Here is a 23,531-nt window from a genome sequence, read left to right as displayed (position 1 = left end):
GGAGTATCTCTTAAGGTACATCATTTTCAGATAAAATGGAGCGCACTATAATAATAAGATCAGGGTCTTTGCATATGTAATACTTCTATATGTAATACAGTGAGCTGTGTTTGCTGCTTTTTAAAGGTTTTTAAGGGTTATTTTTGTTTGCTTTTGTTTCCTAGATATTGTACTTGTATATCCTCTTGGGTTAATTCTCATTAGTATTTGCCGTATCTGGAAGTTGGACTCAAACTCTCTTGAAATTATATAGTTTTACAACATGAGTGCCAGTGGTAGGACCAATAGAGCTTAGTACATGTTTATTCACTACAGTAAACAGTGTTTGCTGTGCTTGTAATTTTACCTGTCTCTCTTTGATAGTCTGATTGACTTCAAAAGCTTTATAAAAGTGACTGACACTGAACTTCAAAGAGGGAGGCATTATTGTGCAGTGGCAGAAATCACTGGTCACCTCTTGGCTGTGAAAGAGAGGCAGACAGCTGCTGGTGAACCTTTGAACCTTTAAAAGAATTGTTGCACTGTTGGTAAGCTACAGACAGAAGATGCCAGACCAAGTTTGTGTCCAGGCAGAGGTACTGTATGAAGAATAATATTCCATGTTTACATGTGTGTATATAGCAATGTTGTTTGACCTCAGAGTTGTAAAACAATTCCATTCCTCTTTTCTGCCCTTCTAAAATACCAGGTATAAACAGTTAGCTTTTGTTAGGTTCCTTAAATAGCATTTAGTTCATTGTTGCATTTTGTTCTGAGAAGGTCTGTATTAATTTTTTAACAATATATATATTTTTTACTAGCAAAATCATATTTGTATTCATGTCTCCTTGCAGAAGCTTAGCATACAGAATCACCTTTTTTTGATGTTACTTCACATTCCTTTAAGCAGTTAGCAGTAATTTGGGACTCTGATTAGGCGTGGATTCAAAACCTGGGATTTAATGTCAGTCAAGCGACACTTTCAGGTATCTTAGCCATTTGTTACCATGTATGTTCTGTTCCACATCCATTCCAGTATAATTATTGAGGCTGGCAAGCGAAATAAGGGGAATGTCAAATGGCAGAAGGAAATACAGTTGTTCAAGAAAGAGTGGGATATGAGTGATTATGTTAAAGCAGGGTTTTTTAAGAAGGAAGTGTAGAGTTAATATATGCTATATGAATGCCACATTCTTAATTTGCTCCTATATGTGATTATAGTTTTGAATTAAAAAAATCTTACTGAAGAACACCATAGTCTTTTGGTTTTGCAATCTTCCTGTTATATTTTCAGATAAACAGATTAAAAATTTCTCTAATCTCAGCTTAACAAATGTCAAGACATCCCAAAATATTGCAGGCTCACTACAAGCTCGATTATGGTAATTTTCTGGAATAGTTAAGATCAGTGAAGAGAAATTCTAAAAACCAGAAAAATCACAGTTCAGAACTGATGAATTCTATGTGAGAAAGTTGTAGAAGGTTACAAGCAAGACCATTTCACCAATGATTATATATCAGTTAGATCTTCATTCCAGAATACCATGAGTAGGAAATCTGTTTACTTCAAGATGCTACGTTTCATAGTCAGGGTTAAAAATATGATACACTGTTATGGACGGGAAACAGAACAGTTTCCCTCACATATTCCAGCTACTTCTGCATAATATCAGTGGATCTGAGTATATTTAATAGTATGTACACATAGTGCCAGTATGCAATCAGAAACTGACGACATTACTGACATTACAGAAACTGACATTACTGCGAAGTAACGTAGATGCTTGGATTTTGGGTTGGATTTCAAGAAGATGGAATATTTGGTGTGCTTTCTAGGTAGCGGTGGTGCTGGGCAGGAAAAACATAATAATAAAGTCCAGGAGGTATTGCTGCATGCTAGGCCTCCCCCCTGCATCCATCTATCCGTTATAGCAGATTATATATAGCAGAAGCTTGTTTTTACCAAATGTTGTTGACACTTTTATCTGTACTTTCTGTTTCAGAGCAGCATTGATGATTGGACTAAAACCCAGTGGAGACAGATTAATGGGGAACAGATGGATATAGAGATCAGATGATTTGCCAAGGCAGGTTCCATAGCTGTCTGCTTCTACAATTTATCTGTCTTGGTGACACCCCTTTCTCACTCTTCCCACCCACTTTGATGTTTCAGTGGATTTGTTGCTCTTGTCCAAACTGAATGTTCTGGTTCTGTTTGGAGCTCTCCTTTAATTTTTTCTGGCTGAGTTTCTAATCCCTGTGGGAGAATATGGTAAATCCATGTTGTCACATTTCTTATTTGAGCAGTGTGTTAAAGAATAATGAAAGAGTAATAAATGACCAAATGAAAATCAGAACTTTCTGAAACAAATGGAATTTTCAGAGTTTTATCTGCTCTTCCCTCAGACTCAGGACCAGAATAGCTGGATTCACTCCATAGCTTCAACAAAGATGCTCCACTTCAAAGGGAGGGCACTTTCTTCATTTGAACCCAATTTGCAGTGGTTTGTTGGTAGTAACCCTGAAGAAGTCAATTCTAATGCAACAAGGGAAGAATGAAGTGAAAAAAAGAACAGAGGCCCGCTGACTGTTTGCAAGACACTAAAGGAATAATTGTGGTCCAAACATAGTGTAATACTTCAGCATGAAATGAAGAAAGTCCTGAACCTAGTGGCTACAATAGTTCTTATATATGCATTTGTTTCATGCAGAAATGAATAGGTTTAATTGCATGCCCAATTAGTAGTGCCTTAAGAGAAGAATTCACTTACAGCAGACATCTTGTCTTAAACAACTTCAAAATGAGACAGCTTCATGCAGTCAGTTGTGATACCGGGGTGTCTGGAGTAATAAAAGCAAGGATAGAGCTAAGATCGATACATTGCTCTTCTACTTTCACATCATTCACTATGGCACATACTCCAGCTTGTGGAAAAGGGAATATGGTGATGGACACCACTGATGCTCACAGGCTGATTACTTGTCGTGTTCACCATGCTCAAGTGTACACAGGAGTCTCCCTTCACTCTCTATGTGTGGTAGCTTAGATATATTAAATGTATGAATTTTATTATCTAAAGTGAAAAAATTAATAGGAAAATTACTTAAATTGTTGGAGCTGTGGTGAAGTAAATAGCTTTATCCAGCTCAAATCACATAATTGCTGTGTAGTTACAATATTAATAACTTCATTATTTAAAGTGCCATACTGAAAAGTACATTTCCAGAGCCTTTATTTATTTACCACATAAAAAAATCATCCCAGTGAAATCTTCCCTTGTCTTACGCTAACTACATCTGTCCCAAACATCTACATATAAAAAAGGAAAATAGAATTTTCTGACAAACTTCTTCAATTTTTCTATTATCAGCAAGGTACTGGTCATTAGGAAAATGTCTTTTATTTTTGGATGGTCAAACACTGCAACAGGTTTCCTAAAGAGATGGCTAATGCCCTTTGCATGTCAGTGTTCAGGAGGCATTAGGACAATGCCCTCGATGATATGCTTTAACCTTTGGTTAGCCCTGAAGTAGCCAGGCAGTAAGAAAAATTAAATGAAAAAATTAAGAAAGGCAAGTACCCTCATGAGCCCCTAAGATTTCTACTGTGAAGTACTGTACCTATCTGTAACTTATTTCAACTTTTGTTGCAGCTGGACAAATAAACTTGCCATTTAGTGGTATGATATGTGACATGTTTTAATAAAAAAACTCACAGAATATCATAAATAAATTTTCAAAATGGAAAAAAAATAAATAAAAATGAAGAAACAGCATCAAAATAATATTTTATCTAGGCTGATCGAGTTCAAAGTTTTGGTGCAATGATAACATATCTGGTATCTAGAGTGCATATAATATTTCAGTATTTTTCACTTGCATTCCTTTGGACACTTTGTTTTGTGCTTTTATATGAATTTTCTTACTCATTTACTCATTCTGATAACTGCTATTCTGTGCTTTCTAGGTCAAGCTTTTAGTAGTAGAAGATACTGTCTTGACAGATCTTCTGGGATCCCATCTTCATTAAGTTGAAGAAATCCATGGCATAGTTGACAGAGCTGTGCTAGAGCTGGGTACTTGAAATGCGAGAGATGTCCATCTTTTTCCATCTATTTCCATAGAAGATTATGTACAGATTGCTGTCTTGATTAAGTTTTACTTTAGAAAATTCATGATAAGAGTAAGGACTTTCATGTAAGCAAAATTCAGTGGCTTTTTGTATGCAATGTAGTTTACATCACTCTTCCTTGAATATAATTTAATTGAAGTGTTCAACTCAAAATATGAAATGTGATACGTATAAACAGAGGTTATAACTACTTTTCTTGTTCTCAGATTTTGGCATGAGCCAGCTGAATGTGGGCTGCAATGGAATTTTCTTATGAAGAGCATCACAGGAACAGAGCTTCTTTATTAGTCAGTTGAACAGCTGCTTGGGACTCTAGATAACAATCGAGTAAGGACTTGATAGAAATATTATTAGTATACGGTTATTATTTACTCCCTCATTACACTTTATGTTAAAGTTTTCCTGAATTTTTATCAGTGACTTTTGATTTCGTCAGATGTTATTCATGAGAGATTATACATGCTCTGTAACTATGTATATTCTAGGAACATTCTCATCTCTATGTAGGAGTTAATAAAGCTACAGCGTTCTAATCTTATGTTTTTCTTGATTTTTTTAAAAATCACTTAATATTATGCTGTCCATTTGCAGCATTTAGAAATGTCTTTTCTTATTGTATACAATAGTAAGACAATTTCTTGAAATTCTCTATTCTCTAATAATTCTCTATTTGATGAATTATTTTTATTAATGTATTTTTAATTTTATAATATATTTATAACCTTATTTACTCTTGTAGTTGCACAGAGAGATGATACTTCTGATTTACAGAAATCCTTTCTGTGAAGCTCCTTGACATTTATGACAGTGACAAGTGAAATGCAAGGTTATGATGTAAATAATTGCCAAATGTGGCTGTGTATCAGCTTAAACATTTTCACTTCTCGCTAAATATCAGGTCTTAGTTGTTTATTCTGACCAAAAAGGCCACTGAAATCTTGATGAGTAAAGAGAAGTCCTTGTGTTATCCACATGCCTATGATTCAGTCCACATGTCAGGCAAATTTCTGAGTTTTCACTACATAAATTTCTGAAAATATAATAATCATATCAGAAAGGCATTCTACATTTAAAACTTTAAGTAAAATTCTGATTTTTTGAATCTGCAATGAAAACAATGGGGGCTGAAGCTTGTCTAACTAAATATACAAATTATATATTCTCACCTTTGGGCTAGTTGAGAATCTTGTCAAGAACAATGAAATTATTTACAACATTTAACAGGCACAAATTTCTTCATGGTGTATGTTGAGAAAAGCATTGATCTTGCACACATAAGCAGAACTGTCATGCAAGTTAATGCTTCTCTCTGAAATCTGTCCTTTTTATTTTGTTAGATCTGGTAGTATAATCAAAGCACTATTTGTTTTTTCTTCAGTGGTAGTTGTCCGAGCTCCTTTTCATTTCCTTCATGTTCAGTCTAAACACTGTACAGCATAAATAGTTGTAGATTTTCTTTTCTCGCCACTTAAGGAATAAAATCTCAAGCTGATGAAGTGCTTTCTTCCACATCTTTTCCCTATGCCTTCTTTTTCCTGGTATACCAAAAGGTATGAAATGGAAACAAATCTGAGTTATCCCATGGGTTGCAACTACTAATAGAATCTACCACCAAAGGAAAGAGATAAGAAAATTTTGAAGATTTGCTGTGGAGATAAATCTTATGGAGGGTTATGTCTTGTTTGGAAGACTAGCTCAAGAACAGCCAGGAAATGAGCTGCTAAGTCAGGTTGCTTTTTGTCTATATGTAAACGTATATGGTAATTCTTGTCATTTATTGCTATCTGACATATTGGACTTGTACTGCTTTTCTCATGATCAATCACATTTGAAGCATTGTTTTGTTACTTACGGATTGCGTGACGTAAAACTTTGTCAGTTCCCTTAAAAATTCTTTCAGTTTGGATTTAATTCATATTCTCCCCACTCACCATCTGGGAGCTGGGAATCTTTCTTTCCTGCTTACAGCAGGACACAGTGGATTGTACTGCAAAGGTCTTCCCTCAGTACAGTTTAAAGTATGCCTTGAGTTCCTCATTGGCATTCATCCTTCCAGCCTAGAGAACAATGATATTTGAAATTACACCCCTTCTTCCTCTGAGGAAACAATCATAAGAAATTTAAAACAAAAACAAACCTTACCACTTGGTTTGTGCATCATTCTTTGTTATGCATAAACAATTATTACCTTTTTCTGCTCAGATAGGCATGAAATTGAGAGATTTGAGTCTTAATACTTCTAGTCTCAATATTGGCATGTGTTTTCATTTTGTTATTCTTCATACATGAAAATGTATATGTTTTAGGAGGAGCACTCACTTCGCCCTCCAGTTAAGAGTAGTGATTTGGGTTTTGTTTTTTTCTTTGTTTCCAAATTTCTGTTATCTGTAAATAACTACCCTGTCAAGAAAGAATCCTTCCTATCCCTTATTTCTAACACTGGGCTATCTGGAATATTGGAGGGGAGTTTCCACATAGCCAAACATACCTTCTCATTTCTCTGGTAGTATTTCACTCTCTTAGACTTCTTGGTCTGAACCAGTACAAACAACATGTTCTATTTTGGTTTCTAGATAGGAAATGTGTAAGGAGTTCTACTTTCTGTATTTCTTACAGATGGCACCATCATTCTGAGGAGATGATACAAATCCTGTGCTTTCTCTTCCTGGAAATTTAGCTGTGTGTGATTTGCATTCTCTTGGATCATAGGTTTTCAGGAGTTTATGTGGAAACTGCCAATGAGATCATCAGATCTGTTCTACTTCTTGTGCTAACTGTTCAACTTTCAGACCTGCCTTGTTTAATGATAAGACTGAAAGATATATGATCTTTTTACATTGTTAGCAATTGAGATTGATCACTATATAAGATATTTTTGATTTTATTGTAGCTATCCCTTTCTTATCCTCTCTTCAATAATTATCTTCTATATTTCTATATTTAATAAGAATTAATGATTATTAATAATGATTCAGAAATTATTAATAATGATTTTAAGTCTTCTCAGTTTTATATTGAGCTATCTTGGACCTTTAGACTCCTCTGACAATTCCCAGTAGTGTCATTAACAACAGCATTAATAGACATATACATAAAAGGAGAGCAATTGAGTCAAATCTAGGGTAAATGGTTTCTTTCTGCCGGTAGTTCTTAGTGCAGGTACCTCATCATCTTACAGATTTTTGAACAAAACTTTTGATCTTAAATGTCAACAAACAAACACTGCCCTTGGAATGTACAGCGTACAAAGGGAGTATGTTTATTTGTGTGCCCCGGTGGCGCAGTGGTTAAAGACGCCGCCTTGCAACACTGGGGCCCGGAGTTCGAATCCCCCCTGTGGCGCAAGTGGTAGAAGTGCCGCTCTGCTACACAGAGGCTCGAATCCCGGGGGCTGGACTCGATGATCTCTAAGGTCCCTTCCAACCCGCACGAAACTATGAAACTATGAAACTATTTCCATGAAGGGTGCAATTGCAGCAGTCAGGTGTGCTGAGTTCTGTGGAATTTACTTCATGGATTTTTTTTCTTTGTGATATAGACACTTTAGACTGGTAGGAAATGTCAGTTTTTAGAAGCAGAAAGTGATTTAAAAACTTGCAGCTATTTTTTCAAAATTTCAAAGTATCACTTTTATAATTGCAAGGCCACAAATTGCCTAATGAACTAATATTTGAATAAATTATCTAATTGCCCCTTATATGTAGATTTATAAAGAGGTGTAGAGGGTTAAGTTTTTAGGAACCATCAGAAGAGTAAAACTGTATCAAAAGCCACAGAACAAACTAAGTTTTTGATTGAACATTGCATTTCTCACAATTCCTCTCTTCTTCTGCTCTTTTCTTTAATCTTAAATAACACTTTCCAACCCCTTCTACTCTTATCCCTTAAGGCATACCTCTCCAGACCTCCAGCTCTCACTCCACTATCAGCTGTTTTTGAACCTCCTGTTTGCTAATTGGCCATCCAGTATGTGTGCTAACTGAGTAGTGGTAGGTCAGAAAGAACAGATCAGCAGCTTCTGAGACAATAATGTATTGTTCCCACAACAGTGCTGAATGGATAAGCATTCACATTGCATAAAATCAATCTTGCATGTGGTTCTAATGATTGATTGTCTCGGCAGGGAGGCCACAATCTGAATGGGCAAATACATGCATCTCGCCTCTTAAAAATGGTTTCTCCAAGATGCATTTGAGTGCATAGAAACATAGGAAAAACTGTATTTTTTGTACTTACACAGTCTGCAGCACAATATAACTCAGAATTTTACATTTGGAGCTCTCAGACCATATCACTGTATGTTTAAATCAAATGGATGTATAAACTAAAATAGTGGTCTCCCAGTAAGTGGAAAAGACCCCTAAGAGTTAAATCCTACTGAAGAAGAAGAGTGGAGAGAGAAAATGGGAAAACAAGAACAACAACAATCTCTTAGTTCAAGTTTTCAAAGAATGTTGATGTAAATAGTATCTTTTGTAAAGGTTAATGAGATGAGTTCAGAACGTGTTCAGAGGAGGGCTACGAAGCTGGTGAGGGGTCCGGAGCACAGGCCTTACAAGGAGCGACTGAGGGAGCTGGGACTGTTCAGCCTGGAGAAGAGGAGGCTCAGGGGAGACTTTATTGCTCTCTATAACTTCCTGAAGGGAGGTTGTAGTGAGCTGGGGGTTGGCCTCTTCTCTCGTGTAATCAGTGATAGAACTAGAGGGAATGGTTTTAAGCTGCGCCAGGGGAGATTCAGGCTGGACATTAGGAAGTATTACTTCTCGTAAAGGGTAGTCAGGCATTGGAATGCACTGGCCAGAGAGGTGGTGGAGTCACCGACCATGGGAGTGGTCAAGAAACATTTGGATGTGGTGTTGAGGAATATGATTTAGCCGGGAAGTATTGGTAATGGTTGGACTAGATGATCTTCTAGGTCTTTTCCAACCTTGATAATTCTGTGATTCTGTGATTCTGTGAGTTTCCTATTTTGTCAGTATAAATTGTAGCATTTATGCTACATGTGCAGGTTTATGCTTTTTTTTTCTTTTTATCAAAAGGTAGATTCTCGGTTTCAACACCCTGATGAAACTGTACAAAAATAATGTGCCCCTACATCATGGAGATCTATGAAGAAAACCACAGAGAGCAGTGGGTTTTTGGCTACTCAGCCAAGGTTGAACTTACAGGTTCACAAATCCGGTGGGTTTCAGATGCACAACTGACATTCTCTAGACTGCAAGAGTTCTTGAGTTAGACTTGAAGGATTACCACAAGCAACAGGTGTGGATATCTTTTTGTTTAATTCAGTGGAAATCTGCACAGCATGAAAATGATCTCATGAAAAGATTTTTATCCTATAGTAAATCAAATGCTATTTATATGTATGGGGTAAATAAATATGTCATTTATGTTATCTTGTGGGTATTTTTATCACATCTTGATTACTGGATTTTTCATGGGTCCATTCTGCACTGAGATGAAAGATAAAACCAAAGATACTGATGGAGATGAACCACATGAGCATAGCAAGAACAGATGCAAGCACCACATATACAAATGTACACATATACCCATGCATTTGTGTGAGGAAGTGGAAACTGTTGGTTTTGTCTGTGTCAAACCACTGTTTAATTTAGACTTGCTTCAGAAGGATAGCTCCTGCTATGTAAATTTTTCTTCATCCTTGCTTACCTTCAGCTTCTTCCTAATGCTTCTGTTCTGGTGTGAGTATTCTTTCTCTCTGTGAAAACTTTAAGTAGTTCTGTTTTTCTTTTCCAGCCTAGAGAAGCTGACAAGTGGATACACAACATGGGAAGGAGGCTCATGAGGAGAGGAAAGTATTATCTAAGATTTACCTGTCTTTAGTGCTATCTAAAATTTATCCCTATAATATAGAAAGTGAACAAAGATTAATCTTTGTTCACTGTTTCTCACAGTACAAGCACTAATAGGTGTTACCTGAAGCTATTAGGCAACAGGCTTAAACAAAAGAAACACTTTCACACAGTGTACGGTTCAAAATGTGGAACATTTGGCTACAGAATGACCAGTTGTTTATTAAAGGGCCAAATGAAGTGTTGTCAGATTTCCACTAATGACAACTACATGTGATGATGAAAAAGATAGTGTGATTTTTGTGCAGTGAATATTTGTGTTATTTGTTCTTCTGTGGGTTTTTTGTGCATCTGGTGGGGGTAGGAGGAGGGTGTTGGGAGGGGGAGTTTTTTTTTTTTTTGGTTGGTTTGAGCTCTTGCTTTGTTTGGTCCCTTTTATTTTGGTGGCAGTGGTTACTTTGTTTTAGTAAATCCTGGTTGATTCTGTGGTGACTACAAGTGCATAAATATACAATATCAAAAGCACGCTTAAATCAAAATGCTCTCTGAAAGCATAACTAAGATACAAATAAGGTGGCTGTCACAAACCACTGGTTTGAATGCACACAAAGTTTTACTAGATGGGGTTTGAAATATGAAATAATTCTCATTTCTTTTCTGACCTCCTGAGCCTCTGACTTCTTAGAAATGCTTTTGAGCCTAAAAAAGCATGTGAGGACAGTGCCTCCCTCCAGTGCTTCTCTACCAAGTTTCACTAAAAGATGAGAGTCTCCAATTATTTATTTTTGCCAGAGAATTTATTTATTACAAATTGAGTCTAATGTGGTGCATATTAATTTGGTCAGGTGTTCTCATGGCCTTGGATATATGTCCCAGTCACGTCCTGTAGATAAGTGTTACAGCTTACACCTTCTGACTAGCTGTTGGCTGCTATTTAAATGGAAACATTAAAGACACATAGATTTCAAAATTGTGAAATGAAATGAGGTGGGTTTCTAAAATGGCAACAAGCCAAAAAGAAACTCAAGAAGCAAAACTAGACCTGTTCTGGTAAAAGTAACATCCATTTCTATGTGAAGACTGTATGGTTTGTAAGGGTTTTGGCTTAATAAGTAGTATGTACCCTGCTATAATAGCTCTATTAAAAAGATCTTATGTTACACTTCCATCTGTATAAAATCACCAATGCCTCAAGGTGAGCTTAATCTTTTATAACTGATTCTAGTGGTTACCACTCATGAATGATGAGGTATGAAACATACTGATGACAGCTATAGCTCTGTGATGTGTCTCATTGCTTTCATCTGCATAGATCCTACAGGGCATAATGACTCTGCAATGGCTTTTTAGGTCACCGGTTCATGAGGTTTTGCTTGGCTGTCACATCTGCACCATAGATGGGATGATGCCTAGAAACACTGTGTTGGCACCATTGGTGATGCTCAGTTTCAGGACTTTTACGAGTACTTGGGAAATACCCCTTGGCTAGTTCTTGCACCTTTGACTGACAAGTAATGGGTGTTGCTAATAACAGTGTCAGCTTTTTCTCTTTCAGTGTATAAAAATTTTACTGCTTGGTGTTCTTTCATACCTCATATGAGTTTTATAAGGTTTTCTTAGACCTGTTATTCAGACAAAGTATCTTTGAACGTGTTTATGCTTGTAAGTTTGCGCACTTAAGTAGCACATGAACTTAATATCTCTTAATAAGGTAAATATTTCTTGCATAATATAATGCATAAAATTAGTGGTTAATCTGAAGAGTGTGAGTGCATCTACATACCAAGGTTAACAGGGATTTTTCAGTGAAATCTTTTTAGTTGTTTTTTTTTTGTTCCAATATGTTAAAAAATTCAAAAACCAGTACTCTTTCACACCACATGCAACAAAGATTTTTTTCTTGATTTTTTATTTTTATTTTTATTTTATTTGTTTATTTTTCCTAGAATCAGTGATTCAAGAAGATTTATCCATCAGTCCTGGTTGGTTTGGTAATTACAACCCACAGATGGGATAGACAAATTTAAGGACCAAGCCTATAAATATGACAAAGTAACAACAAATATCCTCAAGTTTCCTGTCTTGTGTGACCACAGGTGTGATGTTACTCCTTGATTAAAAAAAGTTGAAGTTTGGTTTACATATGTTAGTTTCAAAAAGTGTGGTGCACAGCAAGCAATTTCCTACACTGTAGGACAGCCCATTATCTTTTTCTTACAGTACATATTTATACTTCATATGCTACGACTAGTCTTTCAAGGAAGAAAGTTTTGAATGTAAGGATCTGACTATATTTTCACATCATATTTGTGAATCAAAATGTTGCTCTGGGAGTGAATAAATTTCACTTGTTTTTCTATCACGTTGGGCAGGAAGACATGCTGATTTATTCCAGCAAGGTTTTGAAGTTGCATATTGAGCTTCGTGATGATGGTCTTTGATTTAGTGCTGATGGTGTTAATGCTTTTCACTGCTATAAACAAGACTTGAGAAAAACATGATTCCTAGATTTCATTTCTCAACATAGAGAAGTTCAGTGGGCCAAGCTGCAGGGCACTGTCAGGCTGCCTGGAGAAGTACAAGTACAGATTTGTTTTGTGGCATTGCTTTTCTGCTTCAGATGGCAGGACCAGGCAGCATCAGGGATTAGCTTTCTTGGCTTTGAGCCTAAATTTATAACAAGCAGTAAGAAATATCTGCTTAGAAGAAGGAGGTTAAGATTTGAATTCGTGAGTCTCTGCAAAGACTGTTACCGAAGAGGCTGCCATTAGTCCTCTCTTTGCAACACACAATATGGGGCAAAGCACTGTTCCAGACATAAGGATAACTTGTTTTTGTCACATTAACTTCCCATTTTCTGAGAAGGGACCTTCCCCATCCAGATGACCTTTGAGTCTTCAACCTTGGGAATCCTTCCCAAGCTTTAACACAGGGCAACACACCACAACATAGATGCAGCAGTAGCTAGACCATGAGGGATGGAGCTGGCAAGTAATGTTTGCTACAACAACCTGGGTATCATAGAATCATTAAGGTTGAAAAAAGCCCTAAGATCATCAGTCCATCTGTCAACCCACCATCATCATGCTCACTGTGTGCCTCAGTGCCACAACTACACAGTAATTGAACACCTCCAAGGGACGGTGACCAGTAAGCCCGGTTATAACTGATCTTTTGATGTCCTATAGCTTAGTCTTAGCAAAGATTAGAGGGACGATAGCTTTCCCTGCAGTTGTTTTTTTAATCATATAATTGACATGGTTTTGTTCTTAATGTAGGAACTAAAGGTTATGCTTAAGAAATAAACACTAGAGCCTCTGAAGGCAAGCAAAACCTTGTAAGAGTATTAACCACCCTTAAAAGCAAAGTCCTTTTAGCAATGATCATTTCAGCAATGGCAGGGTGTTGCATTTGACTTCCAGATTCTGTACAGATTCTGCTGATGCCTTTCAGTCCTTCGTGGAGAATGATACTGCAGCAGAATGTGCCTGCCCAATGTTTCCTGGTACCTGTTTTACAAGCCCTGCATCTCTCAGCTGCAGCCTTTGTGTACAGTGATGTTACTGAATGCTGACAATCAACTGTGTCTAATTATCTCCTTTTGCTTTGAAGTAAGGTCCTTGTTAGCTCTGACTGACATTCTTAATTGTGACTCTCGAGCTCTGTTTTAAAAATGTTTGCACACAACACTCATTTTATTTAAGTGACTTATGTTTACCATGTTTAAGTACTAATCTGTGTATTTGGATTATGGGGTTTGTTTTCTTCCTTAAACCCTGTGCCATGGTTGTCCCTGACATTGAACTGACCTATGAAATTATGTTGGTTGCTGCAGGGTTTATTGATGCACGTCTGTTAGCCAGGAAGTTTATTACTTTGTGTACTTTCCACAGGGAACTGCTCCCTAAGCAGGTGAGGGTCTTTGAGTTTCATGTTTTCCTACATATTAATTAACACATTTACTTGGAAACGGTGTAGATGGACATCGTACCGTAATTATGATGGTGGTTTTTGTTTGTTAAGTGTACAGTCTTGTGTTTTTATTTTGAAGACACTTAAAATCACATATCCATCTTTTCTAATATCATCAGATATATCAGATATCATCCATTATATATAATCAATATACATTTAAAATGAAGTGCCTTTTTTTCTGTTCTTGGTACATTTGTAATGTATTAATTTTGTGTAAAAAAAAAAAAAGTATGTCATTGATTAGTATATGGGATGGCTGAACTAATTTCAGTGATTGTGTGGTATCTGGATTAGGATTAAAGGTACTTCTTGTTAAGAGGAAGAACCTCAAGGGAGACCAGGAACTGTTATGAATAAAAACAATATATAATGTTTGAATGTGTTTGTTTGAACTCTCATCAGTGAATGTAGTGAAGGATTGTTTAAAATAGAAACAAAGCATGGCTAAATAAATATAATAGGAAGTATTTTTATTCAGAATATCTTAGAAATCTATAACTCGTAAGTACTTTCCTTACCAAATGTTTTTAGATTTTTCTAGTCTGAGTAGCTATTCATGTCTCTTCCTTAATTTTGCTGTTAGATGCAAAATATGTTGCTAGTCTACCCAATTTTCTATTCAGAAAGCAAAAATGTATTGCTAACATCAGGTCAAATTAGATGTTTAGCAGCAGTTTTTTCTGCTTGCCTTGGTTCATTGTGGAAACATAGTTGCAACTAATAATATTTGAGAATATAGTGGAAAAGGTAGAAGAAATTAGTTTAATGCAGCCTATGGGAAATGCTGAAAATTTCTCATAAAAAGCACAGCTTCCCAGGAAAACTTGGTCTTTGTGATCTCTTTGTGATAGTTCCTACCCTACAGCCTTACTCCTGTTATAGTAAAGTAATTGAAAATCTGAACCTGACAAGTAAGAAACTACTGATTTTTTGAGAAGGCACCCTGACATTTCAGACCTGAGTCTGTTATATTCTCTGAAGAAGACGGAAGGAGATATATTGCATCTTTCTTCATCTTTGGAAGAACTGTGTGTGGCCTACTTCAGAAATCCATCACTCCATTTGGTTTTTGTAAATGATATTTGTTAATGTAAGATTGTCATTAAAGGAACCAAAGCTGAAATGGGTCCAAAAGTTCATGAAATCACATTCTCAGGCTATCATCCTAGGTCTTGTATCTTCTGGTGCACATTTTGTCATATAAAAATACAGGTGGGGTATTAAAAATTAAATAGATACACAATTTTCACCCTTTTAGACTTTGGCTTAGTCATGATGCTGACGTCAAGTCTATACAAAGAGGAATAAATATGTTACTTTATGTGTAAGTCAAACATTGTCTTCTGATTATTTTCTACCTGGTTTCTTTTCCTATGCTAACATGACTCATTAAAATGTTTTCCCATTGCCACTGTGACTGGGGACTTTGTCAGTTCTTACAGCTGCTGGTTCACTGAAAGGAGGAAACAAGAGCAGACCTGAGGACCAGGTGCAATCTTCACTTGGAAGATGCAGGAGTAGCTGTTCCTGGTGGTTTTGTTCCTGGTGTTTTTTCTTGGAACAAAAATAGAATCCTAAAAAGAGAATGGTTTAATGCTCTTGTGAACTGTGGTTTGCCATCCTTTTCCAGGTGTTTATGCAAGCTTTAAGAGATTTCACTTTGCCTAAAATGATGACAGATGATAACGCAATTTTCATGGGCCTAACCAATGACCTGTTTCAAGTTCTGGATGTTCTGAGAAAGAAGAACCTGCAATTTGAACAGATGGCTGAACAATCTACCCTGGAGTTTCACTTGTAGCCTGAAGAGATCTTAATTCTCAAGGTAAAATAATTCATTGCCTTTAATTACTCCCCTTAAGAGTTTCAATCAAAATAATTGCAAATGGGCTGTATTAGACATGAAGGTTATTTTTGAGCATGTTAAATTACTGATAAGGTGTCCTCAAAGTCTCAGTATTTCCAAGAGTTGGCAGTACAGCACCTCAGTACAATAAATATACCCATAAAGAGATGTCCTCTGTTCAAAAAAAAACTGTCTGCACTGACAAACATGTTTATTTGTGTTCAACACCTAGTTCTGGTACTTGATAGCATTCTAGTAGTTGATGAATATTTACAGGGAGGGATGAAGATTAAGGAAATAAAAAACTGTACCAGAAGTTGTAGATGTGTAGTGTGGGGTTACCTGTGTTATTTTTTCATGTTTGTTTGGGTTTTTCTGTGTAATACAATACACATTGAGTGTGAGATAGGAGAGAATGAGCATACATGCATGTGCATACTCATAAAAATTAGTTGCCTACAAGCTAAATTTAAACACTAATTATACCCTGAGTTACAGACAGACTGAAAAGTCAAAACTCAGTGACACTGAAATACAAGTTGGTGTATGGACCAACATACACACTAACATGTATAGAAGAATGATGAGAGTTGTTCTCAGTCATTAGTTAAAATGATATTTCTTGATGCAACATCAGCTCCGCAAAGGTAAATCTGCTGAGAAGGTATTTCTTATAAAGGGGTTAGGAAAGAGGAGTAGAGAGGTAACTTTTTTTGTACGTCTCTCTTTGGCAAGAGAACAACAGTAGAGCAAACACTCTACTGTATTACACTGCATTCCAGTTGAGTGGTTGGTTGTTCGGCTGGAGAAGCTAATGGCAGTGTGTTTGTGGTTGGCAGTGTGTGGACTGGAATGAGCGAGGTGTCTGCCTACCTGCACGGTGTTTTCAGTCTCACACTGCAAAGAAATTATCATGGTTTTTGCAGAAAACATTCTGCTTGGTTAATTGCCTTTGCCACAGGCATGCTGTTCAGGCCATCCAGTCAGCTGTGTGATGTGCAATGGCAAAATTCAAGCATTACAAGGAAATTGTACACTTTTGTACAGTGTTTGCATGTCCCAAAGGAAAATTAATCATGACAGCAAGTAATGAGAAGGATATTTGACAGCTAGACCTAGTAATACTTTATTTTAGAAAGAGAAGCAGAATTATTTAGTCTAATAGAAATAAATAGAGAAATATATTGCCAAACCACCACGTAAACATCTTGAATAGATAATGCTTGCCTGTTTGTTACTAAATGTTGGCAGGTCTGTGTTTTTACTTTCCCTTTCAACATTTTATATTAGAGAATATTAACCATGGAGTGGAGCTGCATTGGAATGAGATTCTCCCTTTGTGTTTAATGACTTAGTGGAAATATGTGCTAAACTAGCACAGAGGCTTGAGAACGACAAGATGAAGATTTGACTGAGTGCAAGGATCTGCAGAGATCCAGTTTAGAGAGAAAATCAAAGATTCCTACTGTCTCTAAATTGACACTAACATGCAGCCTGTTCCTTTCCTTTACACACTACATGAACATGAGACAAACCTCCAATTGGAACAACCTTGATCCAAAAGCTCTGACAGCTGGTGAACTGTTTGCTTTTACAAACCAAGCAATCCAGGAATGAAAAGATAGTAACCAGTGCGCATTCTTCTTACTGGGGATCTCTGTTCCTGGAGGCACAGCACTCTGTTGGAAACAGACAATGCTGGAATTCAGATAAGGTGTTAGAAAAGGTGCTAGAAAATGAATCCTTGTGTGGCTTTCTTTTTTTTTTTTTTTTTTTTTTCCCCCTTTTCCTATGTATGCAATGTGATGTAAGTGCACAGCACTGGTAATTGTGGAATTACTGGCAGGACATGGTGCTAACAGCAGAAAAGTACAGAACTTAATGATGCTGATTCAACTGCCATACAGGGTGAATTATTTTCTCTCCAGAACCTAGGAACCTTCCATATCTCCCCATATCATTAAGACCATGGACACACAGAAATACTCTTGCTATATAAAGTGTAGTTGTTTTACTATATCAAATATTCAATAAAACTATTTTTGTTTTAAATTGACAATCTAAAAAGCAAAGCATGGTTTTGATATGCCACAAAATCTTCTTGTTTCAGTGATAAGACTGGAGTTCTAATTGCTTTGCACTACTAAAATAGCGTGATTCTGTTGAAACACAATTTACAGGTCTACAGTTTTCTCTTCAGAGAGCAAACTAAAGCTACCTATGAGGGGCCAGAATGGTTAGTTTAGGACGGAGATATAGATCAAATGTGGATATGTGGATTGAGTCATTCCATAATGATGATATCAAGGTGAGCAATTTGGAAGCTTCTTCTTCTATCTGTTTTCATATTTTCCCCTTTATTTTTCTGGAGACAGGTTTTCTATGTGCAGTCCTTTCATTTCTTTGGTTTTCACTATTGCAATGTGACATTTTGGCATCAGATTAAGACATTGTCAAGCCTAAAAGACTTCAAGAGTCCTACATTTACTGTAAGGCTGATTGTGCCTCCTAGTGTATGAGTTGATGTAATTCAAGATGTCAATCATAAGATTACTGAAACTGGCATTTGGGAAGTCTTTCAAAACAGATTTAAAACTTTGTGAATTAAGTATTCATGTCACTGTAGCAGGGAAGGCTGGCACTAGGAAATCTAAGCCAGTCAGTTTAAGAAACAACAGACTACTTATTCCCTTCTTATTAGTTACACGTCTAAATCAATGTTTTTGGCTGTTCAAATACAGTAATGTAATGAAATCCAAATCTAAAATCTGAATGTAACTTTTGGATAGTGGATGCAGCTTAGGCCATTCTATTAAGGTTTTGTCTTTTGGGAACCTATATCCATCTAGATATGGTGAAGTTCTCTATCTGCATTTCAGTAACAGCTGCCACCTTTGATTCTGTTGAGAACACTGCAGTTTATACCAGCTTGTCTCTCCATTCCTCTTACTCCTATGGATGTCAGTACTTCTCTTTTAACTTCTTTTACACATGTTCTTTATGCAATTAATTGTAGGAAAGTTTTGGTTTGTTTGTTTGTATTTTTCTTTTAAGAACATGAGTTTTAAAAGGGAATTTAATTGTTAAAACACAATGCATTAATTTTAAGCAGTTCAGTTCTTTTCCTCTTTCATTTTGCTGAGCTGATCAAGACAGTTGTACAAATTTTAGTAAACCAAGGAAAAACATTTTTCAATCTCTGTTTTTATTTTCAAGCAGAATTACTGTAATTTCATGTCAAAATTCAAATTTTCCACATTCCAGTATGCCACCAACACTTCATTTCTAGCTGTCCATGTTAGTGTGTCAGGACAAATGGAAAAGCCTTCAGTGCATGTATTTTCCAGAGAAATCTTGTTAGTGTGAGAATTTAATTAAGCACATTGTGTTGCTTCAAGCTGCCCACCTGGGGGGATGAGGATCAGAGGACTGATATGGACAGAGACTGGCAATATGATCTCAGGGCAAACAGAGTTTAGAGGTGAAAACAGTAGGCAACAAACTGTCCAAACAGGACAACTATGAGTAAATAATTGGTTCAGGTGGTATTTGATTGATACTGATTGAGCACAAGTAGGGGATAGAGCCACCTAATCCTTTAAAATATGAGCAGCTAGGAATGTGTCTGCTGACCCGAAGCATATGTTATAGTTAATATAATTAAAATGAACTTTAGGCCTTGGTTGGGATAGAAACTAGAAGATGAGAAGAATTACTCTTTTATGTCTTCAACTATACAGGATCAGACTTTTCAGACAACCTGGTTTATGTATACTATTGTAGATATCTGTAATGCTAATCTTGTTGAACTTGGGTGTCACATAATCCTCGGCATTATGCACGATTTTCACACTGGTATTTAAAGTAGTTTGTTCTAAACCAACACAAAATAAATATGGAATCTTTGCAGCCACCAGCTTCTTGATAGACAAACACTTTGAAAGTAGGAGTGAACCATCATTTGGGACCTACTCCCTGGTCTCCCCTTAACAAAAGGTGCAGTCAAGGAAAACGAGTATAGCCATATGCCAGTGTACTCAGCTGTCAAAACAGCTCTCGGAAATGCAGCAGCATGATGACATTCACATGAACAAATAAAAATGTTGCAAGGCTGGTGGCACTTACGTGTCACTTGCAAACTACTACACTGGATGTGTGTTGCACTAAAGGTAGCCACAAACAATTCTCAAAAGTCAACAAAAAACCAATATTTATTTCAAATTTTTGCTCATGAGAAAATGGTTGTTTTCCAGTTTGTCTTGCAGGTACACTGGCAACTGCATAGAAACTAGAAAAAAACAATTCTAAAAGGCTAATTTGACTGTTATCTTTGATGAAGATGTGTCTCCTTAGAACAACTCAGAACAAACTTTAGAACTGTTAATCCTATTTCTGATAATAGTATGGTATGATAATGGTATGGTAGGCATTAGACTCAGAATGATTTATTTTTTAAGAAACAGTATTTCTGAAACACCCATTGAGCATGTGGCTTCATGAAGAATAGAAAATGCCTTAAATTACAGTGAATCTGAAATGTATGCAAGATGAAATCAGCTGGATGCTTACTCTGGAGGTACACAAGGGTTCAGAAGTGTCATGTCGCAGAGGTCCACAGTAACAGGTAGAAACAGTGTGATTATGGCACTGGATGTACTTCATTGACTTATGACTTTACCTTGCTTCAGTCTTAAAATATCCGAGGATGAGCAATTTCAACTTTCTGTGCAGCCATTTTTTCTATCTGCAACAAAGTGCTCATTAAATTCATCAGTGTTAGTTACTCTCACACTCTGATAATGAGACTGTAAATTATTAAACTTTAAAAAAGAATAGACCTTAAGAAGAACTTAAGAATTTAAATAGCTTCTTGAGGTCACTGTCACCTCCCTAAGGAGAAAGACTCACAAGTCACTCTTCTTACTATTTATTTGCTGCAGACGCTCTGTTCTCTACTGGATTGTTTGCTAACCCCTGAAAATGTGCCAATGGATTGTCCCAGAGGGCTCTGTGAGTTGTATTTAGTGTTTGCTTGTGTATTTGGGCATTTGTTGGAGTGCTGTCCAAAGCTTGGGTAAGTTTGGCAAAAATGACCACAGTATGTCATTTGTCCTTGGGAAACATATATACACACATCCCTATGTATATGAATACATAAATAGATTTATATACATATGTATATGCAGGTTTCTATCAACAAATAACTGATGAGGGTGCAGAACAATGACTTATGCATCTGAATTGTTTGGCCTGTAGTACTGTGTACTTTAGCTATCAGAGTTCATCTGTAAATGAGCTAATTCAGCTGAAGAGTAAAAGGCTGCCTACTGCACAAGGCTGTGTGCAGCCTCATTCGTCATGCATGGAGAAGGTGTGTTTTCTTGGAGAAGTGTTACCAGTTACCAATTTTAGATTTTTATTTATATTGAAGACCTAAGAAACAAAAAGTAATATGAAGGTCATGCTTACCAGAAGTAAAGCAACTCATAAAGGGTATGTATGTTTAATATTGCCTGTTGTTTTTATAGTAGGAAATGTAAATAGAAGTGAAGCATTCAAATACATTCCACTCCGTAAGATATTCTGTTTTGATGTCAAAAAGGTTTGAATAAGAAATTTCTAAAACTCCGCAATCACTTGCCATCATTTTGGTTAATTTGGTTGTTGTTTATTTTTTACAGATGAATATCTAGCCATATTTGCCTGCTTTCAACTAGCAATAATACAGTTGCCATCTTAAGTACACACAAATGCTTACACATACGTAGAGCCTTCATAAGGACCAACTTATGTGTACATCATCCATAGGTAAGGGAGAGCAACATATTCAGGTTGAATCACGAACAATCCTTTATTGCATTAACAGACATGGAAGATCTTTCTGGTCATTAAAATCTGTTTTCTCATTCTTCAAAAGGCCTTGCTGATCTGTGGTCTTAATCAGGAAGGCCTTGGCATATCTAAATTTAAACTTAATTTAGAAGTAATAGGTGATAAAATATTTGGTCTGGTTGTGTGATTGGTTAGCCTTGACAAACAATGAAACACTGACCCAGCTGATTGTTCACTCCTTTGTGGGTTAGGAGAGAAAATAGGGTGAAAAATCATGTAAGTTAAGATGAATGTGGGGAAACTGCTTATCCATGACAATCACAGGAAAAACAGACTTGATTGAGAAAAAATATCCAGTTTTTGCCAATTAATATTGATTCAAGTAGTGAGAAACAAAGACAGCTAAAACAATACTTTTGTTTTCTTACCTTTCTCCTCAGCCATATTCTTGGCTTTCCTCTCTGATCACAATTGGTAGATGGGGCTAATGGTTAGTACACTGTGGTTTCTGTCTACCACTCCTTCCCTCTCACAGTTCTCCTCAGCTCCAGCAAGAGCTCTGCACAGTCTGCAGTTCCCTCCAGAAATATCTTACTTGCTTCAGCAGGGGATCCTCCCTGCTGGACTGCAGTGTGGAATCTGTTTCAGCAACATGGAGAACCTCTTCTTTGTCTGACCTTGGTATTCTGCTATTTCTCACTCTTTCTGCTCTTTTTAAACAGTTTCCTGGATGTTCCTTCAGTGTGGCTGATGTTCCATGATGGGGCTGTTGGAACTGGCTGGAACTGTATATGCCTGGCATGGGGCATTCCTGGCCTCTGCTCACATCTGCAGTTCCACCATCCTGCTGCCCACACCTTGCCAGCTACTCAATAAATATACAATGATACCAGGAGAAGGCCCACTTAAGCCTCAAACAGCACTACTACTAAAATATTGCTATGACATTCTTGGATATCCCATAATAGCCTACTCAAATATGTAATTGAAAAGAAGATTTATTTGCAAGTCTGTTATTTGTATGCGCTGTAGGTACATATAATGTCTTTATATGGAAATAATACTGTAGACAATTGATGCATCATTTTATAACTTTCAAAGTACCAAACCAAATTCAGTGGCTGAAGAAGATGAAGGGTGTGAATTTTCCATTCCAAGGCACAACGTTTAATTATTATCTTAATTCAGAGAAATTTCAAGATCTGAGTGTTATGAAGTTCCAAACTCTGAAGCAGATCGAGATGCATCTCTACAGCTACATTGTGTGCATGCCAGTAACTACATGGATGAGCATTCTTAGGTGCAGAAATCATGACAATACACCACTACAATTCACAGATGTCCTGAAAATAACACTGGATGTGTTTGTATGAATCCCTAGTGTCTGAGCCATGTGCCTTTAGTTGAGGGTTGACAATGACTCTGTGCTTTTACATCTTTCTACATTATTGAAGCACTTGTGAAGACAAGCCACAGACAAAGTTCTAGTGGTTTTATACTTTATTTTTTTGCCCACAGCATGAGAAACTCAGGCTCCAAGCCCATTTAACCATATGAGTATGATTGCCCACAAAAACTGTATGCCACAATTTCCTGTTTTATGCACAGATATTCTTATGCCAGCTAAATTTCCTTCCTTGTCATAGCTGAGATCAAGGAGAGGAAAATCACTTTATCGCTTTTCCACTATGCTCATATAAACCTATTATATTAGAATTATATTTGTGTGCTGGAAACTGTAAGAGCTGTTGCAGTACTAAAATACTAACAGAGAAGAATAAAGCAAGAGCAATGACTAAATGTTTAATTGCATTATTTGAGGCACCTGGCTTCTTTTGCTCTTTTTTTTCAGGTATTCATATATAATATTCTTAAATGCTTTTCACTGTATAGAATGCATTAATTTTTAGGTGTCTTTAAATGATTAGATAAGTAGGAATTTTCCTGAGGG

This window comes from Coturnix japonica, chromosome 2 (genome assembly GCF_054131305.1).
Source record: "Coturnix japonica strain WE chromosome 2, WE-NBRP24, whole genome shotgun sequence".
NCBI classification, from domain to species: Eukaryota; Metazoa; Chordata; class Aves; order Galliformes; family Phasianidae; genus Coturnix; species Coturnix japonica.
This window is presented reverse-complemented; position numbering follows the sequence as displayed.